The sequence below is a fragment of the Hyperolius riggenbachi genome, chromosome 6, assembly GCF_040937935.1.
Source record: "Hyperolius riggenbachi isolate aHypRig1 chromosome 6, aHypRig1.pri, whole genome shotgun sequence".
Lineage (NCBI taxonomy): Eukaryota > Metazoa > Chordata > Amphibia > Anura > Hyperoliidae > Hyperolius > Hyperolius riggenbachi.
The window spans coordinates 191,294,979-191,317,426 of record NC_090651.1 but is presented as its reverse complement, the minus strand read 5'-3'; the positions used below and the strand labels follow the sequence as shown (position 1 = coordinate 191,317,426).

Sequence of the window (22,448 nt, the reverse complement as noted above, 5' to 3'; positions counted from 1 at the left end):
GAAGCAGACAAACTGATTTGGAACCAGGTGTTCTCCTTAGAATGGTCTCTCAACAAGTAAGTATTTGTGCAAATAGTAATGAAATGGGGACTTCCAGATGTGGACCTGTTGGCCACAGAAGAGAATACTCAGGTTCAGATGTATTTTTCTCTGAACCCGAGGGATCACTGTTTAGCAGTGAATGCGTTCAATCAGAGTTGGGAGTCTCCACTTCTGTATGCATTCCCTCCATTGAATCTAATACCAGCGGTACTCAGCAAGTGGCGAAGTTGTCGAAAGCGGTTGATAGTGATTGCTCCTTTCTGGCCAAGGAGGAGTTGGTTTGCAACACTAAGATCTTTGGCAGTGGAAGATCCTTGGATACTTCCGAGCAGACTGGATTTATTATGTCAGGGTCAGCTTTGGCATCCGAATCCAAATCATTTGAACCTAGCAGTATGGATCCTAAATTAAAGTTGCTAAGAGGATTGGGAGTATCAGACAAGGTAGCGTCTACTTTGATCAGTAGTCGCAAGGAGGTTACAAGAAAGATATATCTTAAGTATTGGAGAACATTCCATTCTTGGCTTAAAGGTTCTAAGTTTAACGGCTTGTCTGTCCCAGCTGTCTTGGAGTTTCTTCAAGATGGTTGGGATAAGAATATTTCTGTTAGTACATTAAAAGTACAAATTGCAGCACTATCTGCTTTTTCAGGTTGGCCGTTATCTTCTTCACCGTTGATTATAAGATTTTTCAAGGCTTTATCCAGAAAATCTCCGATTTTTAACCACTTTACCCCCGCGCGTACGTATTTCTCCGCCCCTTTTTCCATCCTTTAACAACCAGGGACGGAGAAATACGTACTTTCCGCGTTCCCGACGCTGTCCGCGCTCCCGCTCGTAAACACGCCGCCCGCCGCTAGTTAACACGCCGCCGCCCGCTCGCCCAGAGATCAATGAACGGGAAAATCCATTCCCGTTCGTTGATCTAAGCCCCGCAATGATCCGCTGCTCTCCTATGGGCAGCGCGATCATTGTGAGAAAAAACTCACGTGTCCAGCCTCCTTATACTTCCTCCAAGCTTCCGGAAGGAAGCTTGGAGGTCGCATTAAAACAAAGTTACTGTGGCCATCTTGTGGCCAAATAGTAAACTACACCCTACACATTTTTCACATACAAATAAATGACTTTTACACATAAAATTAACTCATTACCTCCCACACTCCCCATTTTTTTTTTTTTGTAATTAAAAAAAAAATTTAAAAATTTACAATTAAAAAAAATACATAAATAGTTACCTTAGGGACTGAACTTTTTAAATATTTATGTCAAGAGGGTATAACACTGTTACTTTATAAACTATGGGCTTGTAATTAGGGATGGACGCAAAAATGAAAAAAATGCACCTTTATTTCCAAATAAAATATTGGCACCAAACATTGTGATAGGGACATAATTTAAATGGTTTTATAACCGGGACAAAAGGGCAAATACGTTTCATGGGTTTTAATTACAGTAGCATGCATTATTTAAAAACTATAATGGCCGAAAACTGAAAAATAATTTTTTTCCCCACATTTTTCCTATTTTCCCATTAAAATACATTTAGAAAAAAAAATTCTTGGCATAATGTCCCACCTAAAGAAAGCCTAATTGGTGGCGGAAAAAACAAGATATAGTTCATTTCATTGCGATAAGTACTGATAAAGTTATAGACGAATGAATGGAAGGAGCGCTGAAAGGTGAAAATTGCTCTGGTGCTCAGGGGGTAAAACCCCTCAGTGGTGAAGTGGTTAAACCTTGTGTCCCCGTGGGATTTATCGATAGTCCTTAAAGGCTTATTTAAGGAACCTTTTGAACCTTTAGAGGATTGTTCTCTTAGATTGCTTACTTTGAAAACGGTATTTTTAGTGGCAATCACTTCGGCTAGAAGAATTAGTGAGATTCAACCATTGTCGGTGAAAAGTCCATATTTTCATGATTTTCAATCATATTAGATAGAATCGTATTACAAACAGACCCTAAATTTTGCCCAAAGGTTATGTCGAAATTTCATAGATCTCAGGAGATTGTACTTTCTACTATCTCTGTTAACCCGGATTGTGAAAGAGAGAGAATTTTTCACACCTTAGATGTTAGAAGATGTGTTATGGAGTATTTAAAAAAGACGTCTGAAATTAGAAAGGCAGATTCTTTCTTTATATTATTTTCTGGAAAGACAGTGGGTCAGAGAGCATCAAAATCTTCTATTGCTAATTGGATAAAGTTAGACAATGCAGTTAGAGGCACCAGCCTCATTTAAGGCCCATTCAACAAGAGCAATGGCAGCATCATGGGCTAATAATGCAGGGGCTTCTCCAGAGCAAATCTGCAAGACGGCAACGTGGTCAAGCTTTTCGACTTTCATTCGCCATTACCGAATTGATGCAATTTCGGCTCATGACCAAGCGTTTGGAAGACAGATTCTCCAAGCGGTGGTCCCACCCTGAGTTTGTACTTGTTAATCGTCTCACCTTGCCCTGAAGGATTGTGGGAAAGCTAACGCTGTTTTGAGCAATCCTTCAGGGCAACGATCCCACCCGGGTGTTTATTGTCTGTGTCGGATAGTAGCACGTATGTGGGTTAGTGGATGTTCACCTGTCGGGTACTTGGTTTAAAAGCTCTGAGGGTGGACTAACCATGTGATTGTTTTATAGGGGAAGTGCTGCTTGTTCCTGCGTTGGGTGGAGCTGCGTCTCAACTTGCCCTGAAGGATTTTTCAAAACAGCGTTAGCAGGTGCTAACTCTGGTTTTTGCTGTCCTTTTTAAAGCCCTAGCTATCCATTTAACACTTTTATTTGCATGTTCAAACCATTTGGCAGAAAAAAATCCTATTCTTTTCCCTCAATCTTCCCTCCAACAAATCAGATCGTTTACTCCACGCCCCATTTCATTTAGCTAGGACTTCCTGATCCAAAGTATCTTTATGGTTCAATTTCAACATCCTTATTTCAGACAATAAAGTTGTAATTTTTTTTCATAGTATTCCCGTTTCTTTCTAGCTCCCAGAGAGATAAGAATCCCCCTTACCACAGCCTTATGGGCCTGACAAACTATGCCCTTGTCCATGCCATCCAGCTCATTTTTATTAAAGTATTCTATTATTATATATTTTATCTTCGCTTTAATTTCAGAATCATCCAATAAATTGCAATTGAACTCCAGTGCCAGTCACGTCTGCTTCTCTGCTTAAAGGAGTCATCAGGCAAAAAAAAAAAAAGTTTCACTTGCCTGGGGCTTCTACCAGCACCATGCAGCCATCCTGTGCCCTCGTAGTCACTCACTGCTGCTCTGGTCCCCCTCCGTCAGCTCGTTTAGTTTTGCCGATCTCGAGGTCGGCGGGCCGCATTGCGTACATTTTTACGCATACCCGCTGGTGCAGGAACATTAACGCATACATTTTTACGCATTAATGGTTCAACGTGTAAAATTTTACGCGTTGAACCTCTAACGCGTAAAAATTTATGCGTTAATGTTCCTGCACCAGCAGGAATGCGTAAAAATGTACGCAATGCGGCCTGCCGACCCCGAGGTTGGGAAAAACTAAACCAGCTGACGGAGGGGGACCAGAGCAGCACTGAGTTACTACGAGGGCACAGGATGGCTGCATGGGGCTGGTAGAAGCCCCAGGTAAGTGAAACACTTACTATATGAACATTAGAAAAAAAAATCCTTCACAGAAGGGAAAAAATACATCCACAAGATGCAAATCCTCCAAAAATGTTATATATTTACTTGCTACTACAGAAAAGGCCCTAGAACCCGATGATGCATCTAATCCAGGATCCGAGACACAATTGCACAATTGCTCCTCCAAATACAATGCAGCCTTCCCTAAAACCTTCCAACTGTTCCAATATAGATCTGAAAAAGTTACCGTAGACACATTAGGTGCATAAATATTAGCAAAAGTATAAATTTGCCCCAATAATTGACCCTTTACAAAGATATCTACCCAATTCATCAGACTTTTTATCCAAAAAAAAACAAATGGACAAGGATTCTCCACTGCAATAGCTACCTCCTTAGCTTTTTAATTGGGGAGTTACTTTATCCCCACAAAAAAATGAGTCTCCTGCAAATAAAAAAAAAAGGGGTTTAATCCTATGCAGTTCCATCTATAATTTACCACTCTTAATTGGGAACATAAACCCTTTACGTTGTAGGATAGGATCCTTATACAATCACCTATCTGAGGATTCTTATCCATAATGCATTATTCATCTTGAGGGGAAAAGGAGAAAAAAGAAAAAACATAACAAAAAACCCACCTATACCCATTTATCCTCTTAGAGCACCCACCACCAGAGAACCCCATTCTCCTATTCTCAAACCCCTTAGAAAACTACCTGAGCGGAGTCTGAGAAGATTAGGCAACCACCCCTCAAGTAACCATTTTCCACCTCATTTAACAATCTCTTAACTTATAATACCATTAAACACAATATACTAATACAAACTATCTACATTCTAATATACATCCGCTCATTATAAAGACACATAATAAAGCTCATTTTTTTCTTCTGCCACTTCTGCGGTGTATGAGAAGCAGCAAACCCAGCATTTCTCCAATCCTCAAAGTTCACCAGAGGTATTTTCAGATTCACAAAACTTTTTCAAGTCACCCTTGGATCTTAAAGTTGCAGATTTCCCATTTAAACTTGCTTTTAAACTAAACGGAAAACCCATTTATATTTTGCACTCTAGGAGTTCTCAGGGGAAAAAAAAAAAAGTTTCACTTACCTGGGGCTTCTACCAGCCCCATGCAGCCATCCTGTGCCCTCGTAGTCACTCACTGCTGCTCCAGTCCCCCGAGTCCCCCACCGCCAGCTAGGTTCATTTTTACCGACCTCTGGGTTGGCGGGCCGCATTGCGTACATTTTTACGTATTCCCGCTGATGCAGGAACAGCAACACATACATTTTTACGCGTTGGTTGTTCAATGCGTAAAAATGTACGCATTGAACCACTAACGCCTAAAAATTTGTGTTGATGTTCCTGCATCAGCGGGAATGCGTAAAAATGTACGCAATGCAGCCTGTCAACCCCGAGGTCGGCAAAAACAAAACCAGCTAGCGGCGGGGGACTGGAGCAGCAGTTAGTGACTACGAGGGCACATGATGGCTGCATGGGACTAGTAGAAGCCCCAGGTAAGTGAAACTCCTTTTTTTTTTTTTTTTTGCCTGATAGCGCCTTTAAGTTCCTCTAGCAATAAAGTTCTCCAGGACAAATCCGGGTACAAATTAATTATCCTCCCATCCAATTATATCAGGCCATTGTCTCTAGCCTTAAGCATAATCTCCTCTCTGTCAGAAAAACGTTGAAGTCTGCAAATCGCATTTCTTGGTTTTTTAGGATCGCTTTTCTTAGGACCCAAAGATTTATGCACTTGTCAATCTCAATCAATCTATCATTCTTCAAAAGAGTGTTGAAAATCTTCAGAACTATATCTTTCAGATCCATTGCATTAACAGATTCAGAGAGCCCTCGCCTGCGATTTTCATAATCGTCCAACTGGGACAGCGGCTTATCAAATCTCTTATCTTGTGAATTAACTTTTGTAGACAAATCAGCCACAATCTGTTCCACCTGCTTCTCTGTAGCCTTCACCACTGCCACTCTTTGACCAATATTTGCCACCTCATTTCTTAAATCCAACATTTCCTTATGAAATGATCTCTCCAATCGCTCAATCAGACCCTCTATATCAGACAAAGTTGGCAAAGATCTCACCCGCTCATGCCAGTCCTCCTCCTCTGGCTCAGCTCTGGTCAAGGTTTTCCTCTTCTGTGCAGGCTCTTGGACAGACATACATTCAGCTCCAGTACTGCCTTCAGCTCCAGGGAGTTCAGCAGGTGTCTCCACCATCTCCTCTACATCTCCTGCAGGCTCTTTAGGTCTCACCTCCATAGTCCACAGTCTGTGAGCTGCTGTTCCTTTTCCCCTTCGTCTTTCCTTGTATCATTTCTTTAATGAGGCTTCTGGCCAATCGCACCAGGCCCCACACACTGTCCACCTCCAGGAAACACGAGAACTGACCTCCTCCTCACCGCTCTGCCAGGCACCTACCCTCCTGTTCGGGCTCTCCGGCGGAATCTGTTCTGGCTCTCTGGTGGAATCTGTTTAATTCAAAACCTTGCTTGCTTATTACTTCCTGGTGTTGGGGCGAGCCAGAGCTTCTCACGCTCCGAGTCTTCACGCTGCCGGGGCCTCGCTCATCTCCCCCACTGGGTGTGATTGTGAGCTGTTATTTGCATTTGACCCTGAGATCTCCATGTCTGTATCGGGATGGTTGAATTATTGGCATATGGCCAATTTTCGTGTGGATTTGTACAGATAAATCGTGAATGCCACCACATCGAACTCCTGTGTGGGGCAATAGTTCAGTCCTTTCTTCTAAAGGGAAATACATGCTGGGGGAATGGCCACTCCTGAAATGTTCACAACTTGAAGATCTTCCTGATACACATTTTCCACTACATTGTTGATTTCCATATTTTGTTGGCCTGCTTCTCATTTTTGACTCCCACCCAATGTCTTTAATCTGGTTTCTGCATTTATGTCTTCCTCGTCTTCTGATCCTGGATCTAAAGGGGTCATTGCTTCTGCACATACTATGTCTGCAGGATCTCTATTATCCTCCTTTTTCGGTAATCTAGGTTTTTTCTTGGGCTTTCTCTTTGGTGTCTTTTGTTGCTTTCCCTGATCTGGGTCACTATCTGAGTCTGAGTAGCCCCTCCCCTTTGGATTCTTGGGACTAAACTCAAGTTCAAGTCCAAGTACCAAAGACACTGCAGGAGAGTGCCGCTCCACTGTCAGTCTGTGGCTCCTTTCACTCCCGTCTTCATCCACGCCCACGACCTGTGGCATGTTATTACCTAATAACATGTGCCGCGTCACTGAGGAGAGGCGCACCTCTAAGGATGAAGTCTAGGAGTGCATGGAGCCATAGACTGACAGAAGAGCATGCCCGCCAGCACTCTGCGAAAGAAATTGCAGGTGCCTGGGAAGCACAGTTAAGTTAGGGGGTGATGAGGGGTATCAGCAGCTGCCTCAGGAGCCCGGGGGGAATTTGACTGCAGCAAAGGGCACCTAATGCCACTTTTTAGTCTGGGGAGTCTGTTGAGGGGGCAATCCAGGTTAATTTTGCCCAGGGGCCTCATTGTTTCTAGAACCGGCCCTGAACGTTGTGCACGTCTGATCTGCAGCTACAGGAAATCTTTGGTTGAAGTTATTGCTGCCAAAGGAGGTTCAACCAGTTATTAAATCCAAGGGTTCAAAAACTTTTTCCACCTGCACTGTGGATGTTTACATGGTATGTTCAATAAAAACATGGAAACATTTAATTATTTGTGTGGCATTAGTTTAAGCAGACTGTGATGGTCTATTAAGACTTAGGTGAAGTTCAGATAACATTTTATGACCAATTTGTGCAGAAATCCATATAATTCCGAAGGGTTCACATACTTTTTACTGCGACTGTATATGTATAAAAATCACATTGTCCATAATATGAAATGGAATACTGGATTTGGTCAGGTATGCATCAAGGCCCTGCCTTGATTTTAACCATTTTTAGTGATGTCAGTGTTAAGCTTCACAGGGAATACTGTTGACCTGGCCACTGAGGTGAGGACTTCCCAGATCCCAGAGTCTAAGTGACCACAGGTGTTCACCCAATGACCCACTGGGGCCAAAAGGACTTTGCTGCCTAGTGCCCACCAGGTTGCACTCTGGGTAGTCCTAACAGAGATCAATGAAGTACAGATTCAGCAGGCTATAACATAGTCAACAGTCCAGGGTCAGTGCAGGCAGAGTTCAATCATAAACAAGGAAACAAGCCAAGGTTCGAGATAGGCAGAGTTCAATCGTAAATCGGGCAAGGAGTCGAGGCAGGTGGATAACGGACATAATCAGGAAACAGGCCGAGGTCAGATAACAGGAGATCAATAAGGATAATAGCTGGCAGAGTCACAAGAACACCTGCTTGCAAGCCGTAAGATCAGACAGCTTGCCAGCTGTCAGGACAGGTAGGTTTAAATAGCCAGCTTGGCGCCAGTGACAGAACGCTGCGTATGTGCCCAAACGGACACATGAACATACTGCGCATGCGTACATACACGCGCATGCGTACAATTATCCGCATGCAAACGGCCATGAACGTCTGCATGCAAACGGCCATTATTTAAGAAGGGCAAAAAATCAGATCCAGGTAATTATAGACCTGTAAGCTTAACATCAGTTGTATGCAAACTATTTGAGGGGTTACTAAGAGATACTATACATGACTTCATAGTAGAAAATAATCTTATTTCTCAGCATCAACATGGGTTTACTAAAGACAGGTCCTGTTTGACTAACATGCTCAGCTTTTATGAGGTAGTGAATGCTAATATGGATATTGGGAATGCTGTAGATGTGATATACTTGGACTTTGCAAAGGCCTTCGACACTGTTCCCCACAAAAGTCTGGTGCAAAAGTTGAGGATGCAAGGACTGGGGAAGAGTCTGTGTTCATGGATAGGGAACTGGCTAATGGACAGAAAACAAAGAGTTGTGGTCAATGGATCGTACTCAAAATGGGAGACTGTTAGCAGTGGGGTCCCACAGGGGTCTGTTCTGGGTCCAGTGCTCTTCAATTTATTTATTAATGACCTAGTAGATGCAGTAGTGAGCAATGTTGCTATTTTTGCAGATGATACAAAATTGTGCAGAATCATCAACTCTCAGGAAGATAGTGTCATATTGCAACAGGATCTGGATAGGATGGCTATATGGGCACATACATGGCAGATGAAATTCAATGTTGACAAATGTAAAGTCATGCATTTTGGACGTACTAATGGTCTAGCACCATACAAAATAAATGGGATACAGTTGGGGACATCAAACTTGGAGAAGGACTTAGGAGTACTCATTGACAACAAGTTAAATAATCGTACTCTATGCCAAGCAGCTGCAGCTAAAGCTAACAAAATTTTGGGATGCATTAAAAGGGAAATAAAAACTCGAGATACTAGCATAATATTGCCCCTGTTTAACTCTCTAGTAAGGCCACATCTGGAATATGGAATTCAGTTCTGGGCACCACATTACAAAAAAGATATTGCAGTTTTAGAGCAGGTCCAGAGACGAGCAACAAAATTGATACGTGGGATGGAAGGTCTCACTTATCAAGAAAGGTTAGATAAACTGGGTTTATTTAGTCTAGAGAAAAGACGCCTTAGAGGGGATCTAATTAACATGTATAAATACATCAGAGGGCAATATAATAGCTTGGCGGATGAGGTTTTTGTCCCTAGGCCTTCTCAAAGGACTAGAGGACATGATCTGCGCATGGAGGAAAAACGTTTTAGCCATTTATTTAGGAAAGGGTTCTTTACAGTAAGAGTGATTAAGATGTGGAATGCATTGCCACAGGAAGTAGTTATGGCAAACTCTATACCTGCATTTAAAGGGGGCTTAGATGCTTTCCTTGCGTTGAAAGACATCCATAACTACAATTACTAGGTAATGCCTAATGATGTTGATCCAGAGATTTTATCTGATTGCCATCTGGAGTCAGGAAGGAATTTTTCCCTTTAGGGGCTAATTGGACCATGCCTTGTAAGTTTTTTTTTTTGCCTTCCTCTGGATCAACAGGGATATGAGAGGGAGCAGGCTGGTGTTGTACTTTATACTGGTTGAACTCGATGGACGTATGTCTTTTTTCAACCAAAATAACTATGTAACTATGTCTGCGCATGCGTGAGACACAAACCGCGATGATGTCACGCCGAAAGGCGTTACACCACACGATAGGGACAACAAATGCGGGCCCTTCCTGTGCGTGCGAGCAAGAACAGGACCCTGGGACAGACTTCCCCGAGGAGAGAGCTGGTGAGTATGACAGTCAGTTTGTAAACATCTAATACCTAGGTTCTCAACGTGTGGTACACGTACCCCAGGGGGTACTTCTGATGATTCCAGGGGGTACTTCTGATAGTTCCAGGGAGTACTCGGGCTTGATATATTTAACCAACAATAACAAATTTAGAGCTTTAGAAAATGATAAATCTTATTTAAACACCACCACATTGGTGTTTTAACTAATTAAAAGCAATAGTAAATGCTTAGAAATGTACAACCAATTATCATGTACTACAATTAATTATATATTTTTCAAGGGGTACTTGTGTTTACTATTCTAAAGGGGACTTGGTGAGTACAGGGTTTTAAAAGGGGTACATAGAAATAAAATGTTGAGAAACACTGATCTATTAAACCATTGTTGAGCCTCAAAGCTGGATGTTGTTAATTATTATTATAACCCAAAGACATTAAGACAGGTAAGTATTTAATCCTGAGACCCAGCCCAATCCCTCCTCATTGACCTTCTTGGCGTTAAGCTTCTGCTGGATTTCTGTGCAAAACGTGATCCAATTAATTTTCATTCAACAATTAGCTGCGCACACAAGATACTGCAAAGCAAGTTTCTCTCCTCTTCATGAGGCGCAATCTCATAAATCAGACAGTTCAATAATCTTCCTATGGCTCAGAATAGCCAAGACTGACCACACTGGCGAGATGTCACCACCACCACACCCCAAGCAGTGGGCACTCACTGTTAACAATTGACCCTCCATTAGATGGTTCCTCAGCACTTATGGGGTCATCTGGCTGCCCCCTGCCACTCAAGGAGTCTCCTCCACTGTTTCCATCTTGCTGCAGGATCAATACACCTCAAAAAAAATATAACCAGAGCTCCCATAGCGTAAAATTGTAAAAATACTTTCATTTTAAAAGAAATGCAAACTTACAAATGTGTCCGTAGTCAAAGGCACAGAATTTTTTGCACTCTACCCCAATTGTGGGCCGCCGGGTCGGCTTAGCTGCGCTGGTTCATTCCCCTCTCCCTCTGCGTCTCCACCTGATCCCTCCAACCCCTGTTTACGTTTGTTAGGCTGGTCACGTCACGTGCGCTTTACCGGTTTCATCGCCTATAGCGTCTCATCAGAAGCATGCGCGGCCATGTGTTTACCCTAATTTATACCTAAAACTGATAACGCTACCCACCCGTTCCCTCTTACCCCAGAAGTCCAACTGCCATTGCGGATTCCACCAATGAGAGTTGTGCTTACCCGAAAGTTATCCGGGCATCGCGTCTCTATAGTAACCCCGCACGGAGTGTCTCCCTCCCACCCACCACGGAATATGTAATGGTCTTTATGGCTGGGTTTACCTCTGAGCCTGCTCTAAGTTCCACTGCGGCCACCCAGTCTCCATGGTAACGCCGCACGGAGCGTTCCGCTCCCACCCACTGTGGGAGACATCATAATCATCACGGCTGGGTTTACCTCTAAGCCTATTCTAAGTTCCACTGCGGCCCCTAGTGTTTATATTCCTAGCTGCACCCTCCATATACAATAATGTCACGAATACTTCAGCCTCTCCGGGTGCCTTTTTAGGGGTATAGCCCTCACAGCAGTTTTACAATATTTCAATCACATCCCAAGTTTGGTTAGCCACATTTACTTTATAATAATTCAGTTCCCATTTTGGAAAGTACACTACAATTCAAGTTTTCCACCATTACGATATTGAGCTATTCTACTACTACTACTAGCTGGACTGTCAAATTACCACTTCAATTTTTTAAATATTTCAATATTTCAATGTTTTGGAAGGAGGTGAGTAGATCGCCCCAATTCCAAATACCCACTTAAATTCACTGCACTCTATGTGAAACATTACTAAACCGTAACTTAAACATTATAATAATCAAACATCCCAATGATTAACTACCCCCTTTAGTGTCATACCATGGTAGGCATTCGGAATTGGCTCCTACTCACCTCTTACAATTCAATAATTACTTAAAAAACAGACTGCATCTATATCAGCATTCAGTCCTCTTGGTTTCAATGTGTCCAACATATAAATCCATTTTGTTTCTCTCTGAGATACCCCTTTAACCATAACCCCCCCCCCTACAAGGTCTAGCTATTTTCTCTACCCCACAAAAGAATGGCAGCAATGGGTTACTGTAATACACTTTTTTTGAAATGGGCTGACAGAGTATGACTCAGCAGTCCTTTTTTGATATTCCGCAAGTGCTCCCCAATTCTCTCTTTTAAGGGCCTAGTGGTCCTCCCCACATATTGAAACCCACAGATCTAGTCTGTTTTTTAAGTAATGATTGAATTGTAAGAGGTGAGTAGGAGCCAATTCCGAATGCCTACCATAGTATGACAATAAAGGGGGTGGTTAATCATTGGGATGGAGGGGGGGGGGGGGGGGGAGTGCTATGTTTGATTATTATAATGTTTAAAGCGGAACTTTAGCCTAACCAAACATACTGTCATTAAGTTAAATTAGTTATGTTAATTAAAACAAGAGACCTTCTCCTACACACTCCCAGCCAGCAAGGAAAACCTGTTATGCCAGATTCTATCTCTATCCTTTATTCTAATATAAAAGCTGAGGCCTTAGTTGCAGATATTTTTAGATACACAAAAAAAGCTGTAGTCATAACAAGCCACTTTTTTAAAAATTATTATATAGTTCTCTCTAATTACCATTCACACTATGGGTCTCAAATGTTTAATTGAAGTGCTTCCTTTGAGTCTAAGACTCATAAATTGTAAACCACTCACTTAAGTAAAAGGAAGAAAAGCTATCATATAAAACATATATCATTTATTTATCACAAAGTATAAAATTAGTAACATTCTTTCTTTATAAAAAGCCAGAGCCCTGACTCCAGAACCGGGGGGACAGAGTTATTGACCAATGGACCAAAGGTCTAACCGCTAGCATCAAAAAATGGTCAAAAAACCTTTAAGCTGGAGCTCACAGCAAAATTCAAATATAGTGTGGACCACAGAGCAGTTCAAATTCCCAAAATTTGTGCACAGGGGTAGAGATTCCTAGGCAATCCAAAGAATCAGAAAAATCAGGTGGTCAGGCAAAACACCCTCCTAACATGACAGAGAGCGCAATTGGTACTGCATGTAACATTCCATCTGGATAGCAATGTTCCCAAGTAGGAAATATGATCAGTGTAGTCACCCTCTCAGGTGCCCTTCATTGGCTCTTCAGCCGTGGTATATGGATAAAGTTCATCAGAACGTCCATCAAACATACTGTTTACGTGACTAGCAGACTCAGAATTGATCTGATTTCAATCAGGATATGGTCATGGAGATCACTGTGCTATAGTTCAGCAAATAGATTGATGTACAGTGTAAAAGTCCGCCAGGGATTATTCCCTTATGCAGGTCTCCAATCCATTAAGCAGTCATGTGATGGAAAGCAAAGTGTAGTAACATATAGGTTTAAACCATGAGGGTCCCGTGGTGGGTTGTATCACTGCATAACATATTGCACTCAGCTGAGTTAAGGAGTTATGGTGTATATAATGGAAGTCCATCCATAAACATAATGTGATGATAAAGTGCATGGGATGCAAGAATACTCATCCGTCCTGTGCAGATCAAGGTCAGGAGATCCCCCGGGTGGAGCAGAGCTACTGGTGGGCAATGAGCCCTGGATTGCCGACCGGTTTCCCTGGCAAAGTCGCCAGCATCATCAGGGCAGGCTCATCAGATGTCTCCATGCGCGCGGGTACCGGCCTAATAATGGCGCCCGGCGGCCTCAGGACGCCACGCCGTACGTGGATCCGCCCCACCCCAGCACGTCACACAGTTGCGCGCGCAGGTAGGAGGACCGAATCCCAGCCGGCATAGAAGAGCCGCGCACGTCCACACCCAAACGCAGGCGCCATCTAGTGGCCAAGATGGAATTTGCCAATGATGAGCTGAATCCAGCTCAATGGCGCACTGCGGAGAGGGGAAAGCACGCGGCTCTAAGCGACAAGAAGGTTGCCTTAAATGACGTCCCAAGGCCGCCTTGACACCATACCACTGGGATCCCCATCCATCCCCAGGTTTACCACACAAGGCCCACAACGGCCAGGTCGGGGGGGCGCCCCGGAAGGAGCCATCACGCCCAGGGGTCAACAAACATATCAAATATTAATAATGATAATAGGAAAAGTGTATATAATATGATAATGACAATATTAATGACGTCCCCTGGAGTGCTCCAGGGGATATGTCATTATCATATTATATACACTTTTCCTATTATCCTTATTAATATTTGATATGTTTGTTGACCCCTGGGCGTGATGGCTCCTTCCGGGGCGCCCCCCGACCTGGCCGTTGTGGGCCTTGTGTGGTAAACCTGGGGATGGATGGGGATCCCAGTGGTATGGTGTCAAGGTGGCCTTGGGACGTCATTTAAGGCAACCTTCTTGTCGCTTAGAGCCGCGCGCTTTCCCCTCTCCGCAGTGCGCCATTGAGCTGGATTCAGCTCATCATTGGCAAATTCCATCTTGGCCACTAGATGGCGCCTGCGTTTGGGTGTGGACGTGCGCGGCTCTTATATGCCGGCTGGGATTCGGTCCTCCTACCTGCGCGCGCAACTGTGTGACGTGCTGGGGTTGGGCGGATCCACGTACGGCGTGGCGTCCTGAGGCCGCCGGGCGCCATTATTAGGCCGGTACCCGCGCGCATGGAGACATCTGATGAGCCTGCCCTGATGATGCTGGCGACTTTGCCAGGGAAACCGGTCGGCAATCCAGGGCTCATTGCCCACCAGTAGCTCTGCTCCACCCGGGGGATCTCCTGACCTTGATCTGCACAGGACGGATGAGTATTCTTGCATCCCATGCACTTTATCATCACATTATGTTTATGGATGGACTTCCATTATTTACACCATAACTCCTTAACTCAGCTGAGTGCAATATGGTATGCAGTGATACAACCCACCACGGGACCCTCATGGTTTGAACCTATATGTTACTACACTTTGCTTTCCATCACGTGACTGCTTAATGGATTGAAGACCTGCATAAGGGAATAATCCCTGGCGGACTTTCACACTGTACATCAATCTATTTGCTGAACTATAGCACAGTGATCTCCATGACCATATCCTGATCAAAATCAGATCAATCCTGAGTCTGCTAGTCACGTAAACAGTATGTTTGATGGACGTTCTGATGAACTTTATCCATATACCACGGCTGAAGAGCCAATGAAGGGCACCTGAGAGGGTGACTACACTGATCATATTTCCTACTTGGGAACATTGCTATCCAGATGGAATGTTACATGCAGTACCAATTGCGCTCTCTGTCATGTTAGGAGGGTGTTTTGCCTGACCACCTGATTTTTCTGATTCTTTGGATTGCCTAGGAATCTCTACCCCTGTGCACAAATTTTGGGAATTTGAACTGCTCTGTGGTCCACACTATATTTGAATTTTGCTGTGAGCTCCAGCTTAAAGGTTTTTTGACAATTTTTTTTATGCTAGCGGTTAGACCTTTGGTCCATTGGTCAATAACTCTGTCCCCCCGGTTCTGGAGTCAGGGCTCTGGCTTTTTATAAAGAAGGTTACTAATTTTATACTTTGTGATAAATAAATGATATATGTTTTATATGATAGCTTTTCTTCCTTTTACTTAAGTGAGTGGTTTACTCTCTAATTACCGTATATACTCGCATGCAAGCCGAATTTTTGACCACAAAAAAGAGGCCCAAAAGTGGGCGTCTCGGCTTGCATGCGAGTCACCAACTGACACCTACCATGCCTGTGTCCGGTCTTACTTGTTTCTGTGCCCCGAGTGACCAGACAGCAGACAAGGAGTTGAGCAGCGATGGGCATTGCAGGAACGGAATGCGGATCGGGCGGCGCGGGAAAGCATCACTTCAGGCTGGAGAAGGAGCGCTCCTCCAATCAAGGTGGAGGATAGAGAACAGAAAGAGCGCTGCTTCAATCACGAAGCAGGAGGCAGAGCAGAAGGAGCGCTCCTCCAATGAAAAAGCAGGAGAGAGGCAGGGCAGAAGGAGTGCGCCTCCAATCGCATCTCTGCTAGTGACACGCGCTATATCCATCCTGTGGATGCACACAGCGCGGCCATCCCAGCCCACCCCAGCCCACAGGCATCACTCATTGGCACCTCTCTGCTCCATCCTGCCGACATAGACTTGCTCTGTTCGGTCCGTGATCAGGCACACACAGCTAGGACTACCACTGCCAGGATCCGAAAGAGGAGCCTCGCTGCCTAAATCCCCGGCATATAGAGGCCAGGTTAGTCACTGATGCAGGGGAGATTTCCCCAGCAGGCTTGCAGGGATCACCCCACTAGTCTGGGTGTGCTCTCCTTTTCTTCCTCCACGCTCCCTTATGTCTGTGCAGATCACCATTACCACTGACTAGTGGTATTCCAAGAGCAGCACCACCCCACTCAGGACCAATTGAGATCCCCCACAGAGTGCTCCTTCTGTACACACAGGAGCTTTATACACATCCCCTGTGAATTTTGGATACCTCTTCACACCACTGTGTGAGCTCTGGCTGTCCTGTATGTGTGCTGTGATCAACTACTGCAGCAACTTGTCAGTGTGATTCTGCCTCAATAGTGTGTTAAAGAGACTCTTCAGAGCTCATAGTTAGCAGGGGCATGTGTGCCCCTGCTAAACCGCCGCTATCACGCGGCTAAACGGGGGACCCTTCACCCCCAAACACACAACACCCCCCCCCCCCCCCCCCCCGCAAAACTTGGTCGTAGACTTTTATCGTGACATTTTTTCTTCCTGGAGGCAGGGCTAACTGCTGCAGCCCTGCCTCCAGTCTATCAGATGCGCATCGCCGCCTCTCCCCCGCCCCTCTCAGTGAAGGAAGACTGAGAGGGGCGGGGGAGAGGCGGAGATACGCGCTGACAGACGCGCGTGGGGCAGGGCTGCGGCGGGTAGCCCTGCCCCAACCAGGAAGAGATCCCCGGCTGTTCAGAGGGGATTTGTGAGGTGAGGGACCCCCGTTTAGCGGCGCGATAGCGGCGGTTTAGCAGGGGCACACATGCCCCTGCTATCTATGAGGTCTGAAGTGAGATTTATTCTCGCTTCAGACTTTCTTTAAAGAGAATCTGTATTCACAAAATGAAGTATAAACCAACATCCCTGCCTGTTTGGGGTCATCTCCTAGCCCCCTCTGTAATATTTTTGCTGCTCTCCGCTGCAATAAAGAGGGTAAAAAAAACTGTTTTATAAACTGTTTTGTAAACAGAAAAGATGGCCACCAAAACAGGAAGTATATCAGCAGAGCAGTGAACTCCGTTAATACACAGTGAGTACACAGAGAATTCAGTGAGTTAAGGTACCCATACACTCGTCAGATTGGCAGCAGATAGATCAGAAATGCATCTGATGATCTATCTGATGTGTTTTTAGAACATTTTTTACCAGGATAGAATTCCAATAGATTTCAGTTTGAAATCTATTGAAATTCGATCTGATTGCATTTTTTTGCCATCAGATTTCCATTAAGGCCAATGCAAAATGATAAGCAATCTCATCAGATCGACCTAAATTTTCCACCCTGCCAGTTCGATGGAAATCCATCGAAATCGGCCATCGATTGGTCGATTGGCCAACCGATTTGCAATCGATCAATCGATCTGGATCGATCGGTCGGCCAGAAAATCGGCTGAGTGTATGGGCCCCTTTACACATTGAATTCAGTCTCCAGAGGTTATATGCAAGTTGTGAAAGAGCTCTGTGTCAATGAAGCATGACAAGCTGTGTCTGCTCTGCACTGGTGTCAGCCTGACAGGCAGATTCCTCCTCAGCCAGCTATTCTTTGTTCAGTTTATCAGTCTGTGTTTATCAACCTCACAAATAGCAGACAAGCTGACAGTGAGAGCAAGGGACATTGTCTGTGAAGAATAATCATCACAGGAGCACTGGAGGGGCTTGGAAGGAGTAAAGGTGCCCATACACTCGTCAGATTGGCAGCAGATAGATAAGAAATGCATCTGATGATCTATCTGATGCGTTTTTAGAACATTTTTTACCAGGATAGAATTCCAATAGATTTCAGTTTGAAATCTATTGAAATTCGATCTGATGGCATTTTTTTGCCATCAGATTTCCATTAAGGCCAATGCAAACTGATAAGCAATCTCATCAGATTGACCTAAATTTTCCACCCTGCCAGTTCGATGGAAATCCATCGAAATCGGCCATCGATCGGTCGATTGGCCAACCGATTTGCGATTGATCGGTCGGCCAGAAAATCGGCTGAGTGTATGGGCCCCTTTAACCTTGTTCACGTTACTGAAGAGTTGGCAGCCTTCCAGACACAGCCGACAAATCTGACAGGGGAAAGATAAGTTGATTTATTACAGAGATGGTGTAAGTAGAAAGTGCTGCAGTAAGCTAGAGCACAATGGAACAGCCTTAGGAACTTGTAGGATAGGAGAAATACTGCTGAAATTTTTGTTACGGAGTCTCTTTAAAGCGGAATATAACCCTGCATTTCAACTTTGCTCTAAAACATTATTTACAGCATATTATATGCAAAAAGCATTTTTTTTTACTAGACCAGCATTGGAAGGGTTAAACACAGAGGTTTTAAGTTCCGTGCAGACGTTCAGATAGTTACATTCTATTTAGTTATATGTATATATTTAGAAATGTTACACACTCTTTGGCTGTCCTCCAACTCCTTCTCAGTGAGAGAGATGAGTCACAATAAACACTTAGATACATTTGTGTAAACAAAAAGTATCTAACTCAAGTTCGGATGCGTCTGCAAAAATCTCCAGGGACTTTAAAGCCCTGTGTAACCCTTCCAATGCTGGTCTAGTAAAAAAAAATGCTGGTTGCATATAATATACTGTAAATAATGTTTTAGAGCAAAGTTGAAATGCAGGGTTATATTCCGCTTTAAGGTAATTGACTAGTAATAGTATGATTACTGGATGAACTGGATGCATGGTGCTGGCTTCTGCATACTGTCTGTGCCATACAGGGGTGCTTATTGTATAATACATAGGGGTGGTTGTTGCATTTACTTTGATTATTGAAACTTAGGAGCCACTTAATTTCCTACCCTCGGCTTATACACAAGTCAATAATTTTTCCCTGAATTCTGAGGGAAAAGTGGGTACCTCGGCTTATATGCGAGTATATACAGTAGTACCATACAATTAACATCAAACATTAAGCACCATGCTAGAGGTTCAAAAGTTGCTACACCTGAAGTGAGAGGACATATTTATTTATTTTAAACAATGCAAATTGCCTGGCTGTCCTGCTGATCCTCTGCCTCTGAGGCTAAAGGTGGGTACACGCATCAGATAAGTCTTGGGAAAATGAAAGATCACAGACCAATATTACCCCCATTTCCATGTAGTATATGAGCATACTCTACACAGTCTATTCTGTTGAGCTGAACTCCCCATCAGATAAAAATCTTTGCACGATGCTGAGAACAAGGATGCTGTACACATGCAAAAGATCAGTTCCTGCAAAATGCACTCATAGTCTATATCTGCAGATCTCATACACACCTTGTTTAACGGACATTCATCTGCAAATCAGACAATTATCTGCAGATCTGAAGATCCATCATGGTGGATCTGATCTGCAGATGATTGTCCGTTAAACAAGGTGTGTATGAGATAGCTTTATAACATTGAAGCATTCTGTCATTTTTGCAGTTTAGAAACCACGCTCTGTATTTTAAGCTGGAAAACGGCTGATGACCCTTTGAACTTTCCTGTGGTAAAACATTATCTCAAGCCATCTCTCACTGTTTCTTGGCTGTTTAAGCTACTTAGAAAACAGGACTGAGTTTATTGAGAGAAGCTTTTTTGCACAGAGGCCTCAAAGGCACATATGCAATTATTTTTTTTACCTGAGGTATTTCTTAGGAGATAATTTTCATTTTCTCTTTAGACACTGAAGCGAGAATAAATCTCGCTTCAGTGCTTATATTCAGCAGGGGCACGTGTGCCCCTGCTAAACTGCCGCTATCGCGCCGCTAAACGGGGGTCCCTTACCTCCTAAATCCCCTCCGTGCAGTGGGGGATCATTTCCGCATTCAGGCAGGGCTAATGGCCGCAGCCCTGCCTCACGCACGTCTGTCAGCGCGTATCTCCGCCTCTCCCCCGCCTCTCCCAGTCTTCCTTCGCTGAGAGGGGCGGGGGAGAGGCGGCGATGCGCCGCTGATAGACGTGCTGTGAGGCATGGCTGCAGCCGTTAGCCCTGCCTGAAGAGCAGCAAAATCTACAACCAAGTTGGTCGTTGATTTTGCAGGGGGGGGTTTGGGGGTGAAGGGACCCCCGTTCAGCCGCAGGATAGCGGCGTTTTAGCAGGGGCACACATGCCCATGCTGAATATAAGCACTGAAGCGATATTTATTCGCGCTTCAGTGTCTCTTTAAACTAATGTTTCAGCATTTTACAATTAAAAAAAGTACCCAAAAGTTGTCGAAAAACTATTATCAAATGTATTTTCTTGCTTGCTCATGGCTTGAAAGGCATTTTACGGCAAGTTGTGGAAATATCACCTAGGAGAAAACTCAGGAAAAAAAGTGAATTGTATATGGGCCCAAGTGTTTTAATTCTCCTTGTACAGGAAAACAGCATGCAACTTTTTTCTTTTGCTACTAATGTTCTATTTGCTATCCGTACAACATGTACATACATTAACTCATACTTTTATTTTTGCTTCAGTGTTTCTTTAAAAAGACATAAATATGGCCATCACCATATGCTTCTCACTACAGGTCCCGTTTAACCACAGGTTTTTTCCCTGTATAACCAAAACAATTTTCTCACATTTCAGCGCTACTCCCATTCATTCAGCGAGATAAGATAACTTTATTGTTACGTATCACACTGAAATGATCTATATATAGTTTTTTTCATCACAAATTAGGCTTTCTTTGGGTGGTACTTTTTGCTAAGAACTATTTTATTTTGTATGCATTGTAAAGGGAATAAGAAGAAAAAAAAGAAAAAAAAATCATTATTTCTCAGTTTTCAGCCATAATAGTTTAAAATAAAATGTGCTTCGATACACAAAACACACACATTTTATTTGCCCATTTGTCCCGGTTGTTTGTGTCCCTAGTACAATTTATGGCGATGATATTTTATCTGGAAAGAAAGGTGTATTTATTGGTTTAGGGATTTTTAATACTGTTTCACCTATTAAAAGACTTTATTTGCAAAATGAACAGTTATATACCCTCATGGCATACATATTAGAAAAGTCCCTAAGGTAACTAACTATATATGTAAAAAATAATAATTAAATGATGTAATTGGTTTAATTCTTTTTTTTAACGTGTTTTATTTTGGTAACTATGGGGCAGGGCCGGAAGGGGTTAAAAATAATAAAATAAAAACTAATAATTTTTCTATGTGAAACAGTATAGAGGTGTAATTGGGTGTATGTTTACCTTTTGACCACTCAGTGCTACTGAGACAGTGTTCTATTAATAGATACACTGAAGTATGGGGTATGTTATAAATGAGAGCCTGCATCTCGTTTCTGCATGCTCTTGGAAGACACAGTTTAATTCTCATAGTTGATTCTCATATCCCAATCACAGAGGGGGCTGCGACGGTGAGCCGTACGTAAACAGCATGTGGATCGTGAAGGCAGCGGGAAGTTAACATTACGTATATCTACACCCCTGATCCGCACATGAAGTATACAGGGGCATAGATATGGGTACCCGGGATCCTAAAGTGGTTAAAAGGTACTGGGATAATTTGAGTCTTAAGTTCTTGATTAGCTGTAGACAGTGTGATGCGGGGAATGGGTGAAAAAAAAGAGAGGTGGGAGGAGAGCGCACTCACGTTGTCAACTAATAAAAATGGCCAGCCGGCCGAGGAATATTCTCACTTGGATCTGTGACTGACTGTACCGTATGGGGTGGCCAGCAGAAGAGAGGATCTGATCCTCTCACCTCAACAAAGTGGCACAGAGTCAACAGCATATTCAGCCATTATACACATTTTCCCACCCACGATTGCCTGACAGTGCAGCCGCCTATTGCGGCATCACAGCACTCGGGCCAGGTGGAAAATTAACAGAGCAGCAGCTTGCCAGTATAGCTTTGAACAGGGCCGGTTTAAGGGGGGGCCCGGGACCCTGGGGAAAACTGAAGTGTGGGCCAAGCCCCCCACTGCCCGAGATGCAACAACCATCAGATGACTGGGTCCCCCGCACCGCATTGCCGACCCTGTCAAATGCTACGCTCCCCAGGTCCTTGCGGGTGTAATAGCTGCAGCAATTATCTGTCCCAGCGGGTGGGAGGGCAACGGCTGCACAGTCCCTGCACTCTGAGGTATGCGGTCTCCCTCCTTCTCTATGACCCAGCGAGTGTTTACACATAATGCACTGGGTCATAGAGAAGGAGGGAGGCAGAGTGAAGTCCACGGATTGTGCAACCGCTGCTCTCCTGCCCGCCGGGACAGATAATTGCTGCAGCTATTACACTCGCAGGGATATGGGGACTCGCGCTGACTGTGAGGGGAGCGCTGCATTTGACAGGGTCGGCATTGTGGTGCGGGGCCCCTGCAGA

The 22,448-nt window shown here is 43.9% G+C and overlaps 1 protein-coding gene across 2 annotated transcripts in view; it reads left to right on the top strand.

The window, feature by feature from the left end:
- Nucleotides 1–22,448, top strand: part of CHMP2A (charged multivesicular body protein 2A) — a 201,347-nt gene that overhangs the window by 100,730 nt on the left and 78,169 nt on the right. The gene's annotated exons all lie outside the window — the stretch shown is intronic.